The sequence below is a fragment of the Triturus cristatus genome, chromosome 5_2 (assembly GCF_964204655.1).
Source record: "Triturus cristatus chromosome 5_2, aTriCri1.1, whole genome shotgun sequence".
Taxonomy (NCBI): Eukaryota; Metazoa; Chordata; class Amphibia; order Caudata; family Salamandridae; genus Triturus; species Triturus cristatus.
This window is the reverse complement of record NC_140588.1, coordinates 100,332,322-100,359,799: the sequence shown is the minus strand read 5'-3', so window position 1 is coordinate 100,359,799 and position 27,478 is coordinate 100,332,322. Positions and strand designations below refer to the sequence as shown.

Here is a 27,478-nt window from a genome sequence, read left to right as displayed (position 1 = left end):
ACAGACAGTTTGTTTCTAAACTCTTTTTACGAGTAAGGTGCATTTGCTCAAAAACAGGCTTTTGCTCCCCTAACCCCCATGCTGAGCCTCTACGTGTGCACATCGCCTCCCCCTACCTTGATGCTCCGCGCTGCGGCTGTGGCGACGAGACCGGCTGGAGCTCCTTCCCTCCTCCGGGAAGCTGCAGCGCCTCCTGTGACCAGCGAAAGCGACAGCGTGCGCCTGTCACCCGCAGCCTCGCGCAGCTCCCCTCCTCTGACACAGCCCCTCTCCAGGGAGAGGCAAAGACAAGGGAAAGTTGTCTCCTCATTGCAGAGTTCAATTACTTCCACTGGAGGAGACGGCGCAGCCCCCTGGCAGCCAATGAGAGCAGCCCTTTTCTTCTGGAGTTTGCCCGTCTCCCTACCCGCTCCTCTGAGGGTGGTGGGATGGACGGCGACGTGGCCTCGGAGGTGAGGGGACCCGGCGGGTTATCAGCGCGTGATCCCAGCGCACCAGTGGGGCTGCTTCAGAGGGGGTCTCCAAGTCACGCATGTTGGGTAGAAGAACGCGCACGGGGAGCAGCATCCTCCCACAGATGCATTCACTATAAGCAAAGAGTGGGGGAAGTTACAGCTGCAAAAGCTAATCTTCCTCACACCACCCACACCTCCCCCCTTCTTCGTAGCAGCTTTCTCCTGTTCGCTTCACGTTCTCTCAGTTATATTAGCTCCCTGCCTTCACTTTTTATTCATGTTATTTATATTTAGTTGTCTTAACTTAAAGATATAGCGCCACTTAGCCCCAATTGACGACTGAGTGCTAAATAAACACGTGTACTGTTTTACACTGTAATTGCATTTATATCGCGCTTACTTCACCTGACAGAGGCGTCAAAGCGCTTTTTCACAGAGGAGGATGGTACTCTGGAACCCATACAGGATTAGTGGTGAATTAGTATAGTGAAGCATGAAATTAATTTGAGTGGTGGACATGTTTATTTGGATTGAAAAGGATAGTGGAGGGATGTTTTGGAGCTCACAGCAGTAGAAGGAGGCTTGGGATGGCTAAAAGGGAGGTGGAGGGGGGAGAGTCAAAGGGACGGGTTTAGAAAGGTTTGTTTTGAGGGATCAGAATAGTAAAAGAGGTATGAGATGATGCAAGGAGGGGTAGAGAAGGGAAGAGTATAGAAAGGGTTATTTTGGGGCTCTTAGTAGTGGTATGGGGTTTGGATGAATGAGAGAGTGGAGGCAGAGGATCCATTGTTGGAGGTGTAGGGTGAGAAATAGGATAATGCATTGGAAAGAGTAGTATAAAGAGGTTTGAGATGAGTCAGAGAGTTGAGGTAGAGGATATATTGAGAGTGGTATAGGGTCAGCAATAGGGTAGTGCATTGAATATGCTGAATTAGAAGAAAAGTAATAAATATATAGATCCATACGTACATGGAAGTTATATAGCTGCATAAAAGAAGGTAGTATTTGTAGATTAAAAATACATTAAATATATTCCGGCTTTCAAGTGTTGTTGTACTTTAAATGAATTAATTTATTTATGTATATATATTTTTTAAATTCAATGGTGAATCAATTGTACAGTGAGTACATTTTCATATGTGCTGCATATCTAAACAGAGATAAAGCCGTTTTCGGCACAAATGCAAAATAGCGTCTGTAGAAAAAAGTATATACTTTGGCAGTCAGGGGTGGGTATACGTGGATGAGAGTGGGAAGATGAAGGGCCAGAATGTGAGGGAACAGATGTCATTGGAAGAGAGGGTGATGGTGGGATTTAGAGCATCTAGTTAGACAGTAGTTTAAGGAAGTAAATAATATTTTATCAGCTGCGTTTAATATCACATGATGAATAACAGCATTTAGTATTGAGCATTTAAGATAAAAAGCGAAGGACAGAGACCCCAAAAAGGTGCATGAGAATGTGTGCCTTCGTATACTTTCATCATAATAGGGTGCACTACCCCAGTCTGCGTCAAGCACACCTTTTGAATGGTGCGCCGAGGTGCAAACAGGATAAGGCCCCTTATGTATAAAACGGGCCCTGGGGCTGTATTATATACAGTTCCCTGGAGGTGCAATGGGAGTGTGCGTCTGCTTTGTGTGTTCTCGGGCACCGTAGTATTTCAGAAGCGATGACAATTATTTGTTGCAGCCCCTTCTGTAATAATGATAGCACTGGTGTAGGAGATTTTTGTGGATTTATATTTTTGTGCAAAATTACCAATGAGAATACATACAGATTGATGTAGTGCAATTGCTTTTATAACGAGGTTCCAATGATGTGTAGAAGTGTGTTTTTTTAATGTGTGTCAATTAGGCCACATTTTAGTGCAAAACACCATTTTGTCCAAAATGGAAGTCATCTCTATCACTCATCCTGTTCTTTCTCCCACATCCTTCACCTCACAACATCCTCTCCCAACAAGCTCAGCAGCACATAGTCAAGTAGAAATGAATGGGTTATTTCCACTGTAAATAATGTTCTGCTCACGCTGAACCTTCCCCATTTCACCTATAAATTTGAACATTTTGCAAAATGTCATCCGCTTGTTTATTTACTGAGACCTATTTATTCGCAAAACCCATTATTGTTACAGTATCTTGTTCTGTTGGTGCTTCTCCCAATGATAATAGCAAAGAGGGTGCAGAATAACTATTCAAGTAGTGGATTAGTGCCTGGGTGTTAAATTAATTTGACGTTTATTGTGCTTGTGCTGTGATTAGTTGAGGAAATGATACATTCGCTCACACCACAACAATGAATCTGCAGAAATTCTTATTTCTTATGCAGAAATTGTGTAAAAAATACCTCAATGTTACATGGTGAGGCAGAAGACTTTCCTATTCTACTAGGAATGCCGTCCGTTCCTTTCCTGATTTTGCTGCTCAATGAGACTTAGCATATATTCTGATTTTGATCTACTCTGTGTAACTCTGTATTTGAGATCCTTCATGGCATTGACTCTGTACCACTTATTTTTAAATTTTGTAATAAAACCCTATCATTTTTTATTGATCTAGAACTCTGTTATTGAGTTTGTACACTAAATCAATACAACTTAATCAACAATTTGTATTACTGATTTTTAGGTCTCGCTGAGCCCCAGCGCTTGCGCTGGCTCGGAGAGACATTTTATAGTTGGTATTTTCAAAGTGCTGCCGTGGCCTAAAGCCTCAGTGCACGTGAACGTGCACGCGCCCAGCGCCATGTGTCTTTCCTCGGCAGCACGCGATCGCAATCGCGATCACTTTCACTTTTTTTATTTATTTGTGCTAAAGCGCCACGCATGGCATGTTTAGCTGGCACATTTTTCGGGCCGAGGAGAGTATGCCAAAGTACAGCGGCCAATCCCTTGCCCTGTTGGTCAACACGTCATACACTGGAATGGAGTGACAGCTTAACAGCCAATAACATTCCCGCGCTCTTAAACGAAATGGTCAAATTGTTTTGAGGAAGCGACTGGAAACATTTTGAATTGGTTTACGTGCTATGTGTCCAGCACTCTAGCGCCTACCTATTACCTACTTGCACGCAAGGCGCTATCCTGGGCAAACTAGTCTATTCTGTCTCCCTCAACTTTAGCCATCGCAACAAGGTTCCCAGTGCACAACCGGCATGAGCCGACCAGTTTGTGAGGGTAGCTCGATCTTGTCTGTCTGAGGATCGATTTGACACCTTTATTTTTGCAGTAAAGTCGATCAGTAGCTGATGCGGGTACAGCGGAGGGCAGCGCATTTAATGAGCACCAACACGTCCTGCAAGGCTGCGGGGTCTCACTCCCCCTGTGCTGCGCATACATCTGGAGCTCGAATCTCACGTAGCCTGTCTGGTGCCCTTGTAATTTGTCGTTTCGTTTCTTCCCCTCGTGCTCAGCATTGAGGATGCCGCTGTCTGTGAATCGTTTCCCGCCCTCCAAACATTGCTCCGTCTCCCTCTTTTCAAATGTAGTGACAGCTGAACAGCCCATAAACCCCCCCCCCGCTCTTGAGTGGAGGGCTCAGCTGTCTCCACCTGGCTTCCCTCGGGCATTGAGACAGTTCATACTTTGGACGGCGGCCTCATGTGCCAAGAGGACAAATGTGAGTTCGAAAACGTACAAATGACATCCCAAATATGTGTTTTCTTCACAGAATAGAAAGACCGTTGCAGACCTGTCCTGTAATGCGAGGCCATCATTCACTCAAGCGGTTTTATCGATCGCTTTTGGATTTTGGCTTTAGTGTTTTTCACAGCCGGACAGTGAAATAAACCTTTTAAAACATGTCAGGCCTTTCAGCAGCTTCTGTGCACTCCCGGGTAGCCAGGCGCTTTACAAATGTCCTTTCATTCATTCATTCATGCTGCACACACAGAGGGCACGGGGGTCTCCCAGCTTTGGAGTCCTTGAAGCTGTGCCTGGGAGCCACCTCTTTCTTCAAACCAAATGCCAAGATATGTGCAGGGAGTTGCATTATCTTTTACCTTATCCATAAACCAGCTTTCAATTGTATTTAATTTGCGACCGTATATTAAGATCTTAAAATTAGGGGTGTTTATTTTGCTGTTGTCGAATGTCACAATGCGCAGTAAGGCGTCCAAGGACCTTTGAAGTCCGATTGTGGCCTGCTCCAGTAAGATCGTATCATCTACTTATGGTGAGGCTCGGATCTTTGTCCTTGGGATGCTCTGCGGAAAGGACTCACTCCGCCGATTGCTGGAATCCTGCTGCCAAACAGAGTTTAAAGAGTAAAGTAGCGAGCACACAGCTGTGCTTCAGGCCTTTGTCACTGTTGATGGGTGGATAAGTTGAGAATGCCCTTCATAAGAATGGATGGATGCCCCGTTTGGCAGGTTTTTACCACAATTTAGTTCTATCTAGGTTGTCGAATGGTTTGGCAAAGTCTATAAAGGCCGCATAAAGAGGGCGCTCCCTTTCCTACCTTGCTTGTTCAACCAGATGCCTAAACCAAGCAGGTTGTCCTCCATGCTACAATCCTTCTGGAATCCTGTTTCATGTATTGGGATCAGTTGCTTCTTTCTTGAGCACAGTATTTGAGGTCTTAGCGAAGCATTCCCCCTCTATATCAAGAAGGGTGCTGATGTGAATGTTCTCTGGTGCATTAAAAGATCCTTTTATCCATTCACACCAGAATCAACCTCTCCAACTATCCCAGATGGTATTGGACACCCGCAAGACTTGAATAGTGGAAAGAGGGTCGCAGCCCATCGTGACTGAGCAATCTTGAAAATGGCTCCTAGGATACCCTTTGACCTGGAAGTCCAATTGCTACAACTTTCTTTAATGGTATTCTCTACCTTGTCTTGTGTTTGGGTACGGCATCATTACTTGGTAGTGCGGTCTTTAATTGTATTCCAAATGGGTCCAGTTCATATTCCAGTTTATTGTCTCCAGCCTTTAGCTTTCCAGTGTAACTTGCCCAGGTCGCATTTGATATATTTCAGCGGATCACTTGGGTTTTCTGTGATGATATTTGCTCAACAAGGTTCCATACATTCCTGGAATTCTTTGCTTTTGTGTCTTCAAACAATTTGATCTATTGTTGCCTTTAGTTTCTTTTCTACCCCAATTTCTTTTTTTTTATAGCACACTCTGAAATCTTTTACTTTTTATTTTATTCCACCATTGCCTTTGACAGATTTCTGGCGTCCTAAGGCACTATTTAGTTGTCCTTTTTTAGAACACTGATGACTGGTCCTTAAAATCGTTGGGGGTGCTACTCTGGACCGATATGGCTTTTATATCTATTATTACAGCCTCGAATAAAGAGGCTAAGAAACAAACTCATTCATGGGGACTATATAGCTCCTGATCATAGGTGCCACGTTTTCATTATGCTTATGTGTGACATTTCCACGTTTTCAGTCTGATTTGTGTGACATGTCAAATCATTACTTGTGACACTCTGAGTGACACTGTTGTGAGTGGAGCAAATCCGTCATATCTCTGTAAATGGATACATTTAAAAACAAGCATTGGCGATGCAATAGGTCCTGCATTTCTGAACGTTTAAGGTATTGGTGTTGGAAATAATAATGCAAAGTCAAAAGCACAAATTTTCCGTAATGCGAGACCTATTGCATTGCAAATGCTTGTTGATGTATGGGATGTGCCTTAATGCGAGGCCACATCGCCTCGTGAAAATGAGGTTTAACACCATCTCTGATCCAGTAAAATCTAGGAAATCCAGTTGAGGCAAATTGTGGAATATCTTAGTTCTTGGGTACTCTTTTCCACCACACTCGCATACATACAATGCAAATACAATTGCGAAAAGGCATACTGTAATTTGCATAGGGATATGGCCCCATGCAAATGAATACGTTAGTATCTGTGCCTGTGCATTATTACAGACAGGGGTGCAGAGGCAAGCATGCCCTTAAGAGGCACACTAGCAGTGCGCCACAAAAAGTGGTCGCACATTTCTGTTTCTATCTTCGATCAACTAGGACCGTGGGACTTCCGAGATCATTGGAACCCGTTCATATTTGGTTCTATCTGTGGAGCACAAGTCATATTTGTACTTGTAGCTCTGGCCATCCACAACTACCTTATTCTAAGACAATTGCCATCATATTTCTTTTTGGGGATATATCTTCCTACTAGATTTTGGAACCCAAAAATCTCTATGCATGTGGGACACCGACACATGGCATGGTGCATTCTTGTTGCCATAAAGATTTGAATTTGCCTTGAAGAAGTTCCTGCGTGGAACGAAACGCGTTGGCTGAGTTTCCTTAAAGAAAATAAAGAGAATACCCAAAGACACTTATTTGATTTGGACGTCTTTTGACTGGTGCACCTTCCTTTTTGTTCTTCATATCTTCATCTGATCCTCAGTGGAGTAGCCCTACGACGCACTCCGGAAGTACTGTGCACAGGACTTGAAATACTAATGATGAGACTTTGGGATTGCAAGTGCTAAACTAGTAGTCAGTCGTAGTTTTTTTGTATAATAAAAAGTGGTGCATTGTTAGTGCGCCCCTGAGACAGCCCTCCAGAGGGAGGAAAGGGGGTCACATGAGCCCCTCAGACATCCCCCTGCATTCATTCACTGCCTGCATGCACCCGGGGAACTATGGTATTACAAAAGGGGCCATAGTTGCTTCTATGGTCCATTCTTTGATGCTGATAACACTGGCACGCATGCAGTGTCTTGGAAGGCTGTCCCCTCATTTGCATGGGGACATGGCTCCATGCAAATGATGGAATCACTATGCCTTTGCACCCATGCCCTATTATGAATCTGAGCATAGTTGCAAACAGGTCCTTAGGAGGTGCACTGTCATTGTGTCCCCTGATGGCAGCCCTCTGGAGGGGGCATAGGGAAGTCCCATGGCCCATCCAGACATCACCCTGCAGGAAAGTGCAGTCACTCACTGCTCCTACCTGCAAGGGGATCTCTATTCCTTCTTTGTAATCAGCTAATGAACGCACTGTGAAATATAGTAGAGCTATACGCAGACACCCTGCATTTCACAGAATGTACATTATAATAGGGCACGCTGTCCCACAGCTTTTGAATGGTGCACCATGGCGCAAACAGAGACAGTGGGCCAGATGTATGATATGGGTTCAGGATGTGACATGCTAAATCTTAAGCCAGGTTGGGCAATTTCATCTTTAGGTCAGCAATTTGCAGTGAGATTGCTAGTGTTGTTGGAGTGGTTAAGGCATTAAATGGTTTTTAAGCGTTCACTGAGAAAGAGTTTTTGAATATCAGCATTTTTTCTAAGGAATTTGATTTTACCAGACAGTACCACTGTGTGGGCTACGTAAAGGGGCCATTTCTTCACAAAGGGCAAGGCATTTAGTAGGTTGAGGGCATTAAAGAGTTCTCAATTTGAAGGAATTTAAACAAGATTGATTCTGTTGGGGATCTTCTTGTGTGATTAATGAGTCCAGCCATTGAGTGTAGGATCGCTTTAAGGGGATCAGGCAGTATTTAGGCATGCCTGTCCCAAGTGAACTACCTATTTCAATGCAGTGCTTTGACGGAAGATTTGACATCTTCATTATGGATGAATAGTCTGGTGTTTCAGAGCAGTTTAATTTGCTGTCTAGCAAATTTAGTAACTGTCTTGAAGTGGAAGTCAAGATTGAAAGATTTGTCTAGCGTATGGCCAGGTATTTATCATAGTTTACAATTTTGAGTAATATATTTAGGGCATGTAATTTATCAATTCATTCTGGCGGGAGGACTTTGGAGCTGTTTACCTTTTGGAAGAGGAATTTAGGGCCTTTTGAGAGTTTGGAAAATGGGACTTCATCACAAATGTGGTGGATATCCCGTATGGTGTATTACTGTGTTACTGGGCCTTCATTGGCTCCCCTTGGAACGGAGGACTGTATTTAAAGTCTGCAGAATTTCTTTTAAGGCCCTTCATGATTTAGGCCCTCACCTCTTCTGAACCAGAATTAAGAGGTATACTCCTAGTCGGCTGCTATACTCTTCCTCATCCAATATTTTGAGAATTCCGACCTAGAAAATAAAAAGGATGGGTGGCATTAGGTTTTCACTACAGGCTCCTACTCTTTGAATCATCTTCCTCACGCTCTTCACCTGACCAATAATTTCATGAGGTTCAAGAAAGACTTACAAACTCGATTGTTCAAACCAACTTTTCATCTAGAGTAAACCAGCAAATTAGTGCTCGGCCTGTCTCTAAGCATGGTTACCTATTAGCTTCAAGAAGCCTTAGGGTTAATGTATACATTTTATTAACATATAATAACATAACAAAACAAATGACATAGGCTAAAAGCGCATGTAATATGGCAGACGTGCTGTCAACCAAGCCTCTGATGGAGTATCCCGTCAGTCAAATTCTAAATAAGCCCTTCGGTTTTCAAGTTGTACAAATCTAAGTTGGACCACTTATTGGTAGCCTTCTCAGTTGATTTTAATATTTTGAGCTGCAAGGGGACACAGGATATAGATTTCTGGTAGCTAATTGTGTTACCATTATATTGTGTTTTAAACTATGTAAAGCGGCCAGCATCACCTTTCCAGCTACATATATTACTCCTGCGTGTGACTCGGAAGTACTGATGACTAGACTCTATGTACACTAAATTATCGTTAAAGCATTCTCTCAAAATGGAAAGGACATGGAATTAGTTCAAGTAACTCCGTGTTCATGTGAACACCACTGTATATTACAAGAGGAAGAAGCCTTAGTACAAGAGGTCCACTGAAGGGTCAGTCCTATCAGCTATGGTTCGGATCACAATGGCCTCCGTCGGCATTTGGCCAGTGGTGAACAATGAATCCGGAAGGGATAAATTACAGTACGTAGTGTGTAACGCGGAGGAGCAAGTGAAGGGTGGGGATTAAACAGAAATGAATGCCAGCCACAACTTCAAATTACTGTTGAGGCTAAGATTGACAGGCAGGGCCTTCTATAGAGATGAGTCTTGTACATTTAGGAGCCCTCCCGCAAGATGTTAGTACCAAGATAGGCGGATGGTGAGTAGGTTTGGATTAGCTGATCCGAGACCTCTTGATAGGTGTTACAGCATCGAGATCTTGTTTGGGTGATTAGTAGAATGGCTGTGTAAATCATTTTTCACCAGGCATAGTGTATCACAATTGGACAGCTTGTTAACTCGAACATTTTTAATGCGGGAGGATGTGGTCTTGTCATCCAATGCCTTTTTTCTAGACTAAGTGAATAATGGAGAGATGTTGCAGTGGCCAACCAGTGTAGAATACTGGTTGATATTCATTCAATTGTGACATGACTACAATGTGTAGCAGTGCTGTTTTATAAGACCACGAGCAACAAGAGACCCTGGAGATGATAGAGATAGAAGAATACATTATATAAAGCAGCATTTAATTTTAGGAGTACCTACACAAAGCATTCTGTAGCACAAAGCTATCTGGGAAGCCGTTCAAATCACTAGGCCAATCAAAGAAATGCTGCCCCTATATTTTCATTGTGCATTTGCATTTATTGTTGATGTACCTTCTACCATTAATAGTTGGAAGGTAAACTTCCCCCAAGAGTACGTGGAGGATAAAATAACTTTAAGGCGTAGGTAGGGAAATCTTGAAACCATCCAAGGCGTAGCTGAGAAAGGTATAGTATCCTTTTTTCAGCGGAGGTATTTCTCGCCCAAGAATGGGAAAATAAAAATTAAAAGATTCAGGAATAGATGGAGAAATGATACCATCGCTTGAGCATAGCTGTGGAAGTTAGGAGTGCCACTTATATAGCATAGTCTGTGGCACGAGTGACCGATTGGTACAAACTATCACACAAGAAAATATATATACCACTCCTGGACATGATCATAGAATACTATCATAAAGGAATGAATCAAGATGGCAGAATACCATCCAGGCGTAGGCAAATATTGTATGAATTCAACAGTATTAGCCAAAGAAAGGTTGAACATAGTGCAGGCGTAAGTAGAGAAGTGATAAAGGCTCCCAGGCATAGGAGCAGAAGTTATGCCTCCCCTTAGTTTTCGAGGTATAAAGTGAGAATTAACTGCTTCTCAGATATTAAAGGGTAAGCTGCATAGGACCTTAGATGTTCACAAAAGAGAGATAGCATCAAACTGGAATCACAGAGGAAGGTGCAGCATCATACACATGCATGTTAATATTGCCCCACCTTTTAGGTCTATTAGAGGGTTTGTGTGTGGAGAGGACACGTTCAGTTGAAACAGGTCCCCATCACACATGGACTTCAAATAGATGTGTAACTTGGCTGTGGACGATGAACAAAACCACTTGTAATAGCTCTGAAACAGTAATATGCACACGGTGCAGCACCACTGAAGATATGTTTAATCTGGAGAACTTAATGTGCATTCTTAAAAGACAAACAGGAGAGGCCCTATCTTTCTCTTCATAAGGTAAAGAGTTATAAGCTCCATTTTTCTTTTGGAAAATGTGTACTACATTGCAGGTAATTAATTTGTTTGTGAGCAGACTTTTCACTTATTTGCTTATTTCACTTATTCACATCCCACATATTTACCAAGGAAGATTTGCTATTCATAACCATAAAAAATATTTGAAAGAAAACATTCTAGTATCCATCCTTGTATCGCAAATGTTGTTGTCACATGTACAATGAGGTTAATTGTACATTGACAATGACAACATAGGAGGTGTAAACAATGTCCATAGTCTACAGTCCAATCTATACTGCACAAATCAGCATATACATCAATAAACTATGAGCTTTATTTAGAGTGTGGTTGACAGGATACTCCATCAAAACATATCAGACTTCTCATCTACTGTATTACAAATTCCATAGGCCATAATGCACTTGTAATATAGTGGACTGGACAACCACCATGTTTTTGACAGAGTATCTCATCTGCAAAATTCAGAAAAAAGCTCTATGTCATAAACAAAATAACCAAATGTCCCTTTCCCTTCTCCTAGTGAAGTCCCATTTGGAATGATTTTGGTCTGAAACATGTTTAGTTATGACTGGTCAATCACAGGATGTAGGCACTGTTGAAATTACACGAGGGTCATGCAAGAAGAGGACGCAAATATTTTTCCCAAAAAAGATAACACTTGTTGCCATATTTTTTTAAATTTTTGCTTCTCAATTACCTTTACTTCTGTCATGTAGCTTTCAAAGTGTTTCTCAAACACAGTCATGTTTTCATGCAATGTGATTATTAGGGGTGGGCGGAATTTGCGGAATTAACCTTCGCAAATTATCGCGAGAATGTTTAAAATTATCGCAAACAAGCAGAAATATCGCGAAGATGCGGAAGGTTTTTTCCGGCATGTTCGCGCGATTTTCTGCATGGTTGCGGGTCGCAAACTTACCCATGTGGCTGCTTGCGGGCGCGGCCATCTTGTTTTGAGTTGTTCTCGCGGTGCATGATCGCGAGAAGAAAGACGTGATCGCGCGACGCATGACGTCACTGCGGGCGCGAACTGTCGCGAGACAGCGCAAATGGCTAAAAACAATACAACATCTCATGGAGAACGCGACCGGATCAAGAAAACTTGTCGGCGAACGCAGGGAATCAGGTAAGGCGATCGCGCGCGCGCGAGAATGTATCATTTTACAGCGCGAGCAAGAAACAAATTATCGCCAAGCTGCGGAAACCGGAATTTTTGACATCTTCGCGCTCTCCGCGGAACGCAAAAATGTCAAATTATCGCAATTTCCGCGAACGGAACGAAATTTTTGCCCAGGCCTAGTGATTATGAAACATTTTCGCTACAAAACAATACAAACAGTATAGAAACATGTCATGAATATGTACATTTTATTTAAACAGTTTCCACAGTACTAAAGTGTCTTATCAGTGTAGTCGAATGTAGAGGACACTACATAGTTTCTTCCAGACAAAGAGGAGAGGTAAAACACAATTCCCTTTCTTTTCTCAATACATCTGTCTGAGTCCCACGAAATTAAATTGATAAATATTCGATCTTTCAACTGCATTGCACAGTAGTTCTTGTTGCTGACGTAAGGTATATAGCCCACTGCCTGAAGTGACCTATACATTCACAACTATGCACAAATGGTGTTACCCTTTCCAGACACATACCTGAATTGTGCATTCATTCCCCATCTAGGCTTGAGAGATATTGCGCCATGCATTTTTATGTTATAGTTCTTTATTGTGATTGTATACTTCCCCCACCTTATCTTTAAACGACACCTTTGTGGGGATTAAAGCTCCCCAACAAATGCCTGGTTGTATTTCACCTGCCCTGATATACGTATGGATATTTTGTGTTCTGCATGTTCATCTGGGGGCCCTATTACAGAAATTTGCATCGGCGGAAAAACAGGGAAATGTGTATGCACCTTTTTTTTGCTACTTGTGTCATTGGGAATGGAGCACAAATATTTGCATGAAAACGTCTGAACTCACATTGTTTTCTCTACTTTTTAAATTTGTTTGACCTATGTTTGAGACAAAAAGTATTTATGTTCCATTTTTAATGAATTAGGAGCAAACGTAGTGCGAAATTAGTTCTTCAAGGACCACGTTTTCCTTTTTAAAGTCTCTATAACACTACTAAAATGATGAATGATGTAGAAACAAACTTTTGCATTTTATCTACTTACCAGTAGTTCCAAAATCACATTTCTAATTTTTAACCTGGCAAAATGTTTTTTTTTGTAACTAGGCATTAGAACAAACATTGTTTGCTTAATTTTGCATTAAACAAGAGACAAAATACTAAAATAGATTTTACCCTGTGTTTGCACAAGTGCAAAGTTTCTGCAGTGGGGTCCTTGGTTATAGGTATATCCCATTTGCAGATTCTAGGTTGGGCGTATAATTTATTGCTCTCCAGCTTTGATGTTTTATGTCATGGCGTCTTATATGATATCACACTGTACGCACTTTTGCTGTCTTGTAATATTGCATCCCATCTAAGCCTAAGTGGTATAATGAATTCTTCGCCTGTGCCAAGATGGTAGTACACCTCAAGCCATGCTTGGACTTATTTTAAGCCCCGCAGTTGTCACTGGTTGGCAGTGCTTAATTTGAGTGGGTGGTTTCCAGTGCTGGCACCAGCACTTAATTGTTAACTCAGGGACTTGACAGTCTGCCACAAGGTGGCGCTGTCTGACTAATTTAGAGATTACCACAACAACAGCTTAATATGAATTCAATATGCATTAAAATTATTATTACCTGTAGCCCAAGCCATTCTTATAGCTTTGGGGGCCTGAAATAGTCAGAACTGCCACAGTTGTAGGAGTATGATGGTTAGTAGTTGTGTTGTTACCAACACTGGCAGCATAGAAGGGGCAATGTGTGGTGCAAGCTGCAGTGGCCTCCTGAAAGGAGCCCTGGCACTAATTGCGTTTCAAATTAAGCCCTGTTGGTTGGTATATTGCCTGCTATGACTCTATGGCGATGGTTGGCTGTTCGTATATCTTGTTTTTCATTATTCCTTTGTGGTATTAGGACCACGTACGTCTGTCAACCCTCGGCACTATGAGGTCATATCTATGACACACTTACAAACGTTGATAACAAAACATAACATGAATAACACAACATAATAACATAACCGTACATAATATATTCTAACACAACCCAACATGTTTTAACCCCTTCGCTGTGGCGGGAATTCCACCGCAACGCTGGGGGGGGGTTTGGGGGCAGCGCGGTGGTGCTGTGCTCATGACGGAGCCACTCCGTCATGAGCCACGGTTGAGCTGTGCTCATGATGGAGGGGTTCCGTCATGACTCCGCCCACTGCGCTAATCGCCCGCACAGGCGGGGAATCAGCGCAGCGTGGGAGGAGCGGCGGCCAACGGCCGCAGCATGACGGAACCACTCTGTCATGAGCACATAGCACCCGTGGCTCATGACGGAGTGGCTCCGTCATGAGCGCTGAAGGGGTTAATCTAGGCTTCAGTGATATTGCTCCTTTGAAAAAGCTGCCTTTTTCACCCACACCTTTTTTTCTCGTTTTGTTGCATTTTGTCTGAACTAGATACACATACTGCACTTAATAAAAATACATATTGTATCCTAGGCAAACATCTGCATCCGCCTTGGCTGTTACTTACCTTACTTGGCCTCTGCACACCTTGACAATGTTAGGAAGAGATAATGAAATAAAGTCAGCCAATCAAAGAGAAGCGGTCCCCTCACAGCTGCCAAGACGTCTACCGATGCTCATTAATGCGAGAAAACCATCGAGAAACTCGTGTTCATGTTTAACGTAGCAGATAATTGGGAACTTTTATTTCACCCAATTAACACCCCTCCTTAGCTATTTTCCTGGTGCCTATTGTAAATATTCACCGCGTTTTAGGAGAGCTGGCCTTTGAAATGACTGTTAATTGAGTGATACTTCTTGAGAGATTTGCCATTACCGAGGGACAGAAAGTGGATTTTTAGTCCCTTCGGGCTGTTGTGTTTAACAACCTGGCTATTAATTGCGCCAGCAATTCATTTGCCTCCGAATTACTGCTTGAGCGTTGTACCTCGTGATGAAAGATATTTTACTTTCCAGACATCTAAAAAGCATGTGTAATGAAAGCATGTTAGCTCAGTAAGCCGAGCGCTGACTTCAAAGATCTAACTATAACCAGTAGACAAAGGGCCTCTTTAGGAGTGGGACGGATATTCGAGGAGCCTCATTTATGAGAAGTGTTGCATCACCGCATGAAAGCAGCGATGCGACACTTCTCAGTGCGCCCTCCTTGCGCCACGAATGATGCGTCATAGTTACTGTATGACGCATCATGTCGCAAGGAATGATAGATACATCAGTATTACCGACGTATCTGTCGGTGCAGAAGTGGCGCATTGCTGGAGTTGTGTTGGAAGCCTGACACAACTCCAGCAATGTGTCCTTTCACATGGGGCAAGCCCCATGTGAAAGGGCCTGCGTCACCCTTAAGCCTACCATGAGGCAGGCGTAAGGTTTTGATGCACTGGCATCCTAGAAGTGGTGCAGCAAAATCTCATAGATTTCACAGCACCACTCCTACGACCTATTTCCTGCGGGGGAACGCCCACCCTGCATACATTATATCTGACACAGGTATAATGTAGCGCAGGGGTTTATGAAGTGACGCATCTGCCTAGATGTGTCACTTTGTAAGTATGGTGCAAACATGGCGCATTATTTACGCCACCGCTGCGTCACTAAAAGTGACGCAACAGTGGCGCAAAAGTGATGCAGGCTTTCATAAATAATGCCCGAGGAGTTTACGCAGGAATCAAAATTCCAAGTGTTGAGGAATCTATCGTACACAGTAAATACTATGGGGCATAATTACAAGCCCATTGTGCTGTTGGTGCATCACTTTTTGTGACGCACGACGGCGCGGTGTGGTGCTCTATATTTTCAAGGACATGTAAATCCACCCAGCGTGGCTTTTTGTGTCCTAGTAAATAAGGTTCTTGCAGCACTTTGCATGTAACTGGGGTTCCATGGGTGTTGCTGTAGGTGTTCCAAAGCAACACCCATGGCTTCTGCCACATTTTCAGATTTACAACGAATCAGGGCTCCCACATGTTGGTTGCGCAAGGATATAGGACCATTAAATCCTACAGTCTTCTTCCATAATTTAGTTTTTTCTATCCCCATCCGCTATGCAAATAAAGGGATACCTTGGAGTGGATGAGTATTTTTATCTTCTAATTATGCCCCCTAGTCTTCTTTCTTTATAGAGCTCCCTGAAATACGGTTGAACGCACCCTGACCTTTAGGAGACAGGGTGAACCCGATAACGAAGCATGACACTAATAGAGTGTGCGAGGCTTATACATAAAATAGGAATTGTCTTACTGTCCCACTTCTAGTAGGGTGGAGTCTATGTGTGGCCATCACTTCCTCTCATTGAGCCTAGTGCTGTGATGTTAGGAGGGATACTCTATAGGTATTGTTAGTTCAACTTTGGTATTGTTAGTTCAGCTTTGGGAGGAGGCATACCTCCTTCTCCTTTCTTAGGTTAGAAAGGATCTCTCCACCCTTCAACTCTGATGAGTGTTCGTCACACTCCCAGATCCTTGTTTCCAAAAATATGAAAACAATAGCATGGTGGTCGACTTCAGAGAGCATAATATGGAACTGCGGACTCAAGTAAATATCTTAATGTGCTTTTTTAAGATCCTGCCTGTTGGTATGAATGTATGTATGTGGTGCTTATATAGCACACACCTGATCAAAAGGCAGAGGAGCACCACGCAGCGTTAAAGGAACAGATAGAGATCAGTGAGTGTGTGTGTGGGGAGGTAGCTGGGTTCTGAGAGCACAAGGGAACTCTTACTTTGTCATGATGAGTGCTCTTTAGGAGATGTGGCTTTAGCTCGTTTCTAAACTAGAGCAGGTTTTGGGAGCTCCTGATGGATACCAGTATATTGTTTAGAAATGTAATATCATCAGACAGAAGTGGAGAGCTTGGTGCACAAAGTCCTTGAAATCCTATGAATTCACTTACTGGGTATGTGTGACTGCAATTTTCCAGCAGCCCCAATGGCATTGTTTCCTATGTACCAGCATGATAAGTCTCAAGTAGTGCGCTATTTGTTTTTCTTCTTTCGAAAGGTAGTTTTTATGTAAGTTAAATGGCAATCATCCCAAAATGAGGTAAATAAAGTGATCTGTAAATGTTCCTTCAGTATCCCAATACTCATCAGAGGAATAGATACACTAATGGTGAGAAGAGTAAGCCAGAGGTACATATTTCTTTAAAAAAAAAAAAAGATCCTTAATTGGGCCCCTGTTTTTCCCCCTCCCCAATCATCCATGCCCTGTGTGCCAAGGCACCACATAATGCCTGGCACAAGGTGCATGGATGTTTCAAAACATCCCCTTTTCCACAGCCGCTTATGCTGCGCACCTTTTCAAGGCTGAAGCACAATCCACAATGGAAAAAGGGATGTTTCCGAACGCCTACATGGCGGTTGCATCTTTATTTGTTGGGTGGAACCACCGACTACACGTTGGTCGGTTTCCAATCCGCTGCAATGGCGGTTGGACTCTTGTGTGACCGCCATCGTAATTAGGCCCTAAATGTTTTAACAAAATCTCTGTATAATGTACGCAGGTCTGCTGCTCCTAGACAATCTATATCTGGATATGGTGTCTAACAGGATAAGACTGGCCATGTTGCTCCCTCATTGCTAAGAGACCTAGCTTAACATTGTTGTGTGTATGTGCGAGGGCGCCTTAAAACTGATTTTTATGTTCTTGGTAAATTAATATACTTCTAGAGCTTCATAAGCGTCATAGTTGTTAGGTACTGTACCTTCAGTGTTTGTGTGAAACAGTCTCGTAGTTGTATTAAATGCTGAGAATGTAACCCATGAATAGAATACCTCTGACTTAAATGCTTCACAAGGCTCCACCAGGGGATAACGTCTTCACCCATCTGGGGCAGACCACGTTGCAAAAACATTTGGGAAACTGCGTGTCTGCAGTTACCCAGTATGCTGATAACCATCTTGTCAGTGTCAAACATTTGAATATATAAAGTCAAAGAGCATACCCCTTTGGGCAGATCCTTTGAAAAATTCAAGCTTGAACAACCTACAGCCAATACATGGGGTTAACCTACTCAGCTGTGGATGATTTTTCCCTAACACCAGGGATGTCTCCTGTTAATGGGTGAGATGGGGTCTTTGGCTATACAGAAGAAAACTACTCAGGAAATCCATTAAACAAGAGCCCAAACTCTAACGTTGGTGGCGCCATGCCGTATAGCTTGTACCAAGTGTGGTAAAACTGCGTGCTTGTTGGACAAATTAAACATTGGGATGGTGCAAGTCTGATTCCCTGCACCCACTCAGAAGATGTTGGCCTATCGTCCTGCTAGCTCACGATGCACCATCCGAACCCTTAACCTTACAGGGTAACAAATGTGTGTGCACCCTCAGAACATGACAACCCTGATCACCCAAGGAAATCGTGGGAACAGATCTAGAACATTTTCGTTTGGATTCTCATGCATTCCAAAAGAAGTACAGAAAAAATATTCAACGAAGCGTTTCAATATTTATTGAAGCATGGTGATTCTTGTATAAAATATGTGTGCTGTGATTATGAGTAGAATGAAACAGATTAGCGTAATTAGCATTGGAAGAACAGTGAAACTGATAAACATTCCCATCATTGTGCTTAGACAGTGTACATGTGCAAGCATATAAGCACCTGTATAGTGTATTCAAACGTAGCGCTCCCTACCCTAGTCTGGCCTAGGGTGGGTCATCTGTCAATTCACTGCTGGGGTGGACTAACTCCCCATTATCTGTCGGTAGGAGTCACCAATCTGTCCGTCTTGGTATAAAGCTTGAAATCCTTTGTGTTGGTAAACAGGATCAGCTGAGCTGGAATTGCGATATGAAGTGATCTCGCTCTATCAGCTGAGTGCTCCTCTGCATAAACACAAAAGTGCTTGTGTATTTATAATAACAGAACCCATGTGGCAGTGTCACACCCCCTGTTTAGGCCACAATTGTTTATTCTAGCTCAAAAGTGCTGTTGCCAACCAGACAAATAACAAGGATGACATTTGTGCAGTGAACTTTTTCCCTCGTACTACATGTTTAAGGAGTCCTGATAATTTACCCACAAAGTAGAAATGTAAGCAATGCAAATTCAAAGAATGTTATCCTGCATTGATATGCACTCAAATGTATGTCAAAAGTCATTGTGTGTAAAACAGACAGCAACTTCAGAAACGTGAGCATGTAAATAGCGATCTTTCTGCTAGGCCTACCCTGACCACCTGACACTATGACATACATCACTGTTTTTCAGCTTAGCCACTTGTACCCCCATCACCTTCTCTCATCCTTGGCGTCTGATACTGTCCGTGTTTTTAGATGTGTGCTGCAATATATGCATACATTTTTACGTAAATAAGCCAGCTATATTTTTCAATGTCTCAATGTACATAGGAAAGTATAGAGGCAAAACATAAACATCAGAATAGATGGATAAAACTTTGTGCCAGATAGGACATAAATGGTCTCTTTCGCTTACATTTCTTTAATAATCTTATACTTCACCCTCAGTTTCAATGTAGATGGTGAATACTGCAGGACGCAATGCAGCCCCTCAAAACAAAATTGCTTCTTAGCCACGACCCCTTTCCTACTTGTATATGGTGTCATCACCACACCAGAATCTTAATTTTTAGGTCGAATCTAGGCAACACTTGCGCTGTCTCTTCGAGACATGTTGTATACACTTTGTGGGCATACAGCCTGCCTACTGCCTTTTTATTCATTGCCTCAATTGTCCTTTAAAAATGCTTGCTTGCTAGAGGTTAATCTTTGCTTATTGTCCCTCTTTTTTGTGTTCTGTTTCCTCCCATGGAGCACCACCTAATTACTGTTATCTTTACGCATTGGTGTTTATTTGTTTGTATTTGGGCACTATTTCTTTCTTTGTTTCCTGCTCATGTTTGTCAAAACGTCCCTTTTTTTGGGTTCCCTGTGGCAGCGTAAAGGCATTGTCTTTCTGCCCGTCGCCCTTATCTGTGACATTGCTTTTTGTTTTAACCCTTCTGCCACCATCTATTTCTTCTCTATTGTGATACATTCCTCAGTAAACCTGTTTGTAAAAAGAAGTTGCTTTGTCAAAACAGTTTTGAGTGGGCTATACCATTCCATAGCAGGGGCTTCACAGGACCTGAACGCTGGTTTACAATCCTCAAAAGTTGTTAATACTTGCAAAAAACACCTCTTAATATCCATAGCGTAGTTTCAGGGTGTTCCTGTGGTGGATGCTTCTGTGTCTGAGTCAAGAGTTTCACACCACCCCTCCCCTTTCACAGTGGTACGCTCCAATGGGCATGGTGTAATTGGACTCTGTGAGGGAGGTGAAAGCTTAGTTGTGTCATCGTCTTCTATAGCAGGGGGTTCACACTATAGCTGCTGACTAACGAGTAGAGAGGTAATGTGTAGTCGCTATCAGGCTCCTCAGAATCCCATGAATAAATTGTTATCTTGTGAAACTGGGTTAGAGGTGCCTTATACTACACGCTTTCCCATTATTTTTCCATAATGCCCTAATCGTGATTCACTTTATCCGCATATCTCCTGCTTTATATAATCTAGTTGTTTGGGCCTTCTCACGTAGTGTAGAAGCAGAATCTATTCAAATGGTTTCCGCTTGCTTCACTTACACGTTACACCTTACACTCATTAGAAGTGGAGACAAGGTAAAGCACTCAAATTATCTTTGAGAATGGGGGCGTGGCTTAGCCGGCTGCAAGATGGCCGCACTCTAAGTGGGCTCTGCCAACCAAGCCAACTATCCATCAGAATCCTCTGTGCTGGTGCAGAACTGACCCTCTGCGCCCACAGATCCTGCTACCCTGCACCGTGGGGCTTCTCCTGCACTGCCTCTGTGTCAGATTCTTCTAGTCGACTTCCTCAGGAGCAGAAGATTATTTCCCAAATTCCCTCTACCAGTGCTTCCGGTCTATGTATTCTAACATATTCAACCAAAAACACTAATTGGGGGGAAAGGGGAATTGGGACAAGAGAGACTCCTCCAGTCAGGCGCTTCTAAGTTCACCCTTCTACTCTGCTCTGCTCTCAATCGTGTTTGAAGGAACACCTGTAACAGATTAGCATAACAATCTTTAAGAAACACAATCTCCTACTAGTTCTTTCTTTTACTCTCCCTCACTACTTCTTTAATCTTCTTTACCTGTTATTATTTGGAGGATAACTGCTCTCTATTTTGAAGCTTTTTTCAGAAGTCGTGGGTAGACTCTGCTACGCTTGCGTCTTGCTTGCTGCTGTTTCTTATTTGTGCGCTGGTATAAACTCCTGGTAATGTTGGTTGCTAGATACATATATATATATATATATATTTAGGACTTGGTTTCTCCTCAAATAATTAGTGCTAATTCAAGTTCTGCACTTTTCTCTTTTGCTTGTTAATTAAATTAGTCTCTGAACCTTCAATTAGTTGTCGTCTCACTTTTAGTTAATTTTGTTTTTTCTTTTAAAGACTTGCAATTGACTGAATGATGGAATACTCTTGAAAACAGATTCAAAACCTGGACTAGGTTGGCAAAGGTTTTCTCACAAAAAAAGTTCTGGTGCTGCACCTTCTGAATACTCAAAACGCTACTCACGGAATTCTTCGAATCTTCTCTGAGACACTTACTTCAGCTTCCGAAAGTGTCTCTAAACGAAATACCTCAAAACTGACAGGCGCGGCGGGAAGACGCTGCTTTCGCCTCAGGAGATTCAGTTGAAGTGCGAGGAGCGTTAATCACTCGCGCGCACTTGTCTTTCTGCTTCCTTAGAACACTAGACTGCTCACCTTTCGGATTCCAAGCGTCGGCGGCCATCTTGAAAATCCCGCGATGGTGAATCTGGTGCACCTTGAAAATTACTCGGTCCAGTAACCTCTGCCGTGGATATAGCCTTCTCCGAGGGTAGCAACTGATTCTATGGTATTTCTTTCCTCTATTGCTGCTCAGGGAGATGGTCGCTGCACTGATTGGCTGATTCCTGACACTCTGGCCCAATTTCACTGCAGCAGCTCCGCGATTTCACAGAGGGTACCTGGCTGCCGCGCGCGGCTCCTGGGCCTTCTTTGCTGCGCGCTGCAGGGGCGGCACCTCGCTGCAACGAAGTAGCCCACTCGCAGGCCTTGCTGCTGAGCGGAGGCCGACATTGCTGGAACCCGCTACACCCATACCGGCTGCCAGATGAGGGGAGCAGGTCCAGGGTGACACGCGGCTGTGTGGGGGCACGTGTTCAGAACCATGGGGATCATTGGCATTTGCTCCGTTGGTGAGTGCTCCTTAGCGCTCCTGCTGATTTGTGGCCTCCTCTCATCGGCCATGGGCCTCGCAACGTGGGCGGTGCACACCCGCATCTCCCTGCTGCGGTCACCCCCCACCTGGATCGTAGGACCCCTGTCATGGCCTTCCCCCTCCGCTGTACCTTCCGGACAAGGCCTGCTGAAGCTGCCCAGGGCTTGGTGCTTGGCCTCCTCGCCTTCCGCTGCCTGCCTTCTGTGTATGGGGCGACTTTGCTGTACCGGCCCCGGTGCTGCTGACGGGCATCCTCCTCTGCTAGGCAGTGCCCACCTGCTCGCCCCTGCTGGGCTTCCTGCGCCAGACCTGTTGTGGCTTACCTTGGACCGCTCCCGCCACACTGCCAGGCTCCTCGCTATGATTGGGGCTCCATCTCGCTCTACTGGCGGCCCCTCCTGACCTGAGCTCTCTCACGGCCCCCGCTGCCTGTGTGCTGCGGCTCTTCCTTGGGGGCACTCTGGGTGACCAGCCTACATCATTGGATCGCCGTTTGTGAGCTACATGACTGCGCCCCTGGGACATCTCCTGTCACTGTTGGCTGCGGCCTGACCGTCACCCTCACACTCACCGGTGGTTCCTGCCCCCTCGCCCGCTGCACCCGCTGCGCCTTCCCCACTTGGTCATTTTAGAAGCCGGCCGGGACCTGCCGGGGGTGGGGCACTCTGATCATGGGAAAGGCGGACCCAAAGCAGGTTAAGCTGGCGTCTGATCTGCGCCCATCGACGCGGCAGGATGGGGCCGCCCTGGAGGCTGGGGAGGCCGCTGCACCAACTGAGACCAGCGCAACGCGGGATGATAACCTGAAGGCCATAATGCTGGATGTCAAGGCAACCATCTCTGCAATTGCGACCCAGATTGACAAGCTCTCTGCCTGGCTGGATACTGTCAACGCCAGCGTGGACTCTCACGACATGCGCATTGCACACGTCGAAGCCAGGGTTTCCGACGTTGAAGATGCTGCAACCAGGGATCGCCACAAACTGCTCCAGATGGATAAGGTGTTGGAGCTCATCAAGAACAAGAATGAGGATTTTTAGGCGCGCTCCTGTCGGAGTAATCTTCGTATTACGGGCGTGCCTGAATCCTCAAACATCACCAAGATGGAGGACAGGGTTGAACAACAGCTGCGCGACCTGTTTAGTGATGTCCTGTCCCCAGTTTTCATTGTTGAGAGAGTTCACCACTCGTTGGGGCAGCGTCCTCCTCTGGGCGCTCCTGCCCACCCAATAATCGTCAAACCGCTTAACTTTCGTGACCGTGACGCTGTCCTCCGTGCTGCCCACGAGAGGGGCGAGGTGCACCACCAAGGGAACTCTCTCTCCTTCTATCCTAATTTCACCTTGGTGGTGCAGGCTGCCCAGCGAAAGTTCCTCCTAGCCAAGAGACTGCTCCAGAAGCACAAGGTCTCCTACTCTCTGACCTACCTGCCAAACTCCATGTCAAAGAAGGCTCCCACACACATATCTTCACTGAGGCCTCTGCGGCCCTGGCATATGCGAAGAAACCGGACAAACAACAGTGTCGGCCCTGCTCTGGCTCTCAACAGGTCGATGGTGGCGGAATCAGCAACAATGACTAGGCTAGGCGCTGCCAGCCTATGGGACGTTCTCCTTGCTCATGAGTCAATCCTGCTTTGTGTACTCTCTTTCATGGCCCACACACAAATGTTTTTGACTTAATTTTCATTCCACTCTCTAATCGCCCGGGGCCACTGGCACTCCTCCTCTGCCCGCTGACTGGGTTCTCTGTGCTCTCCCTGACCATGGTTATTATGCCCGTTAGCCCTCATGTACTGCTGGTCTGGCCTGTCCTCAGCCTGAAGGCTACGCCTGCCTGTCCCTGATGCACCCCGGTGCAGATTCACAAACTGTTATCATGTTGCCCGTCTCTCAGTTTGGCTTGGCCACCCTGTCCTCCGGGTGGGGGTGGTCGCCGAGCCACGCCATGACTCCCATGTCCTTTTCATTTATTACCCCACCTGGTTTGGGTCCCTGGGGGAGGGCAGGGTGGGTTGCTCAACCAAATTGGGAGCTTCAAGTGGGTGGGCGGTCGGGGGTGAGTTCCTATTGGACTTGTTGCCTCCTCCTCAAGGCTTGTTGTCTGTTTTGTTTTATGATGTTTCTTGTAACATGTTGTATGCTATATCAGGTTCTGCACCGCATATCTCTTCACAAACGCTCACGGTTCACATTGCACATCTGTCCCCATCCATCACTCATCGCCTTGGCGCTGCAGCATGACGGACACCACACTCTGGACTTGGAACGTCAGGGGTCTCAATGACCATTGCAATGCCAGCCTGGTACACGCTCACTTCATCCGCCACAAGGTAGACATTTGTTTCCTTCAGGAGACCCACCTGCTGCCCGTCACATCTTCCAGGCTCCACTCTAAATATTGGGGCAAAACTCACTCCTCCTTTTACTCCAGCTACTCTCACGGAGTGTCCATTCTAATGCACAGAGGGCTTCCCTGGCGCACTATCCAGGTCATTGCGGACCAAAGGGGTGCTTTGTCATCCTACATGGTACTCTCCTTTCCCAACCTCTAATCCTTGCAGTGATATATGGCCCAAACTTCGACAGTCCCGGGTTTTTCACGCAGTTATGGCACCATATATCCTCCCTGGGCCCTATCACCCTGCTTTGGGGAGGCAACTTTAATATTGCACCCTCTGCCTCCCTCGTTCGCTCCGGATCCCATGCACTGCACCCACGCACGACCTCTCTCCTGCATTCCCTACTGACCAACAATTCCCTGCTCGATGCATGGCGGCATACCCACCCAGAAGTTCGCGAGGGCACATGCGTGACGGGCTTGCGGGGTTGCTGGTCCCGTTTGGACCTATGGATCACCACCCGTGACGCCTTCGTGTAGGTCACCTCCGTGGATCACATGGCCCGCACCCGCTCTGACCACGCTCCCATGTGACTCGTCATACAGCTCCCACACACCCTGAGACGCATGTTTGCCTAGCAGCTGCCCCCCAACACACTCCGAGATTCGTTTTTTTGTGACGAGATTCAAACGGCAATCACAAATTATTTTGAACTCAACTCTGGCTCAGTCGAATCCCCTTCCACGCTTTGGGAGGGTTTCAAGGCTGTGATCCGGGGCGAATGCATCTCCAAGCAATCGGGTGTACTGCGCTCTATTCATGGTGTTCTTGAGCGATTGGAGGGGGAGATCAAGGCTCTGGACTCCATGCACTCTCTGGACCCTGACCCCGACACCTTGGCGCAGCCCAGGGGTAAACTCAACAACGAGGCCAATAGGGAGCTCTCTTTTCTTGGCAGGGAGGTGAAAGCTCGCTGCTTTGGCGAGGGGGACCGCCCTGGCAAGACTCTTGCCAATCTCCTGCGACAGCCTCATGCCGCCTCCTTTATCACTGCACTCCAAGACGGAGGCCCGGACAGGACAACCTCTCCCAAGGAGGTGGAGGCCAGATTCACTGCCTTCTACTCACAACTTTACACTGCTGGGAATGTGCCCCCGCGCAACATCCTTGATCAGTACTTCGATACTATTCAGCTCTTCTGGCTGGGTGACAGCCACCGGGAATATCTCAATGTGCCCTTCTCCAAGGAGGAGATTTTGGCGCTATTAGTGGCATACCAGGCGACAAAGCTCCTGGCTCCGATGGCTTGCCCGCGTCCTTTTACAAGACATTTGTGCCCCTTCTGGTTCCACACCTCGCTGCTATGTATAACGAGTCTTTTGAGAGCGGCCGTTTCCACCCTTTGTTCCGCGAGGCCCTGCTTACACTCCTCCTGAAGCCGGACAAGTCCGCCGAATTCCGTGAATCCTATCGCCCCTGTCTCTCATTAACACCGATAACAAAGTCTTTGCTAAATTGCTGGCCTCTTGCTTCCTCCCCCTCATGCCTCTAATTGTTCGCCCTGATCAGTCCGGCTTCATCCCCGGCGGCGCCACCTCGCACAATCTCCGGACCATATTTGCAGTCCTCCATCAAATCAACCCTGCTCTCCCGACCATGGCTGCCCTCCTGGATGCCACCAAAGCTTTTGATACTCTTCAGTGGCCCTGCCTCTTCTACCTTCTCCCTCGCTTAGGCTTTAGCCTGGTTTTTCTGCGCAAAGTCCAGCTTCTCTACACTCTCCCCATCGCTCGCCTTAGGATAAATGGTCAGATCATGGAGCCCATCCCCGTCACCAGGGGCAATAGGCAAGAGTGCCCACTCTTACCCATATTATTTGCTATTGCTATGGAGCCCCTTGCCACCAGGCTCAGGCAACACCACACTCAGAGGGGTCTTGGCTTCGCGGCTCGTGCCTTGGTCGTCCCCATGTATGCGGACTACGTCACATTATATGTCCGCAATCCCCAGGAGAATCTCGGTCCCATGATCCGCGAGGTGGTGCGCTTTAGAGGTCAGTCTGGCGTCCAGGTTAACTGGGGTATGTCTGTTCTTTTTCCCCTTACGGGTGCCATTGTTCCCTTCACTCCGGACTACCCGTTTATTTGGGCGTCGGACCCACCAGATATCTGGGCATTTGGCTCAGCAGGGATGTGGACGAACTTTGGAGGGTGAATTTCGGCCGGGCAGTAGTCAATATCCAGCTATGGACGGCCTCTGTCCTTGGCGGGATGAATTGCCATCGCCAAAATTGTGGTACTCCTGAAGTTTCTGTACCTCTTTCTGAAAATCGCCATCCCCCTCACGGCTCACTTTTTTCGCAGGCTACGTTCACTTGTAATCTCCCTTGTCTGGGCCGGGCGCCAGCCCAGAATTGCATATAACATTCTCACACTGCCCTTATCTCGTGGGGGACTAGGTTGCCTCAGATTTCAAACTTTATGCCCTCAGCGCCCAAGCCAGCTTCCTTCACTTCTGATTGCACCCAACGCCTTTTCAACCTCACGTTGCGGTGGAGGCTGATCTCGCAGCCCCTTTGCCGCTCCTGACTGCTCTCTTTCCCCCCTCAAAACCTCCGAGTGGCAAAATAGACACTGTGCAAACCCTGCGGGCTGGGATGGAATCAGGAGGTACTCTGGCTCTAGCACGCTCTCCGCCAATTCCATGCCCCTCTCCCATAACCCAGCATTCCCCCCTCAACCTGCCAGAATGGTCAAGTGTGCAGCTCATCTGGGGCTCGTCATGGTATCGGACCTCTACCCTGATAATACCTTCTTCACCCTTGCTGCTGGGTCCGACCACATGGACACGCTGCTGTATTACTAAATTAGAGCCGTC

The 27,478-nt window shown here is 45.6% G+C and overlaps 1 protein-coding gene across 3 annotated transcripts in view; it reads right to left on the bottom strand.

Moving 5' to 3' along the window:
* The window catches only part of CDH20 (cadherin 20), a 1,519,872-nt gene that overhangs the window by 316,469 nt on the left and 1,175,925 nt on the right, over nucleotides 1–27,478 (bottom strand). Inside the window, exon 1 of one of the 3 annotated variants that reach the window (XM_085606878.1) lies at nucleotides 117–257. The exons of the other annotated variants lie outside the window; for them this stretch is intronic. The gene's annotated coding sequence lies outside the window, so the exon portion shown is untranslated. Of the gene's footprint in view, nucleotides 1–116; nucleotides 258–27,478 lie in introns of those variants that run through there. 3 annotated transcript variants of the gene reach the window in all.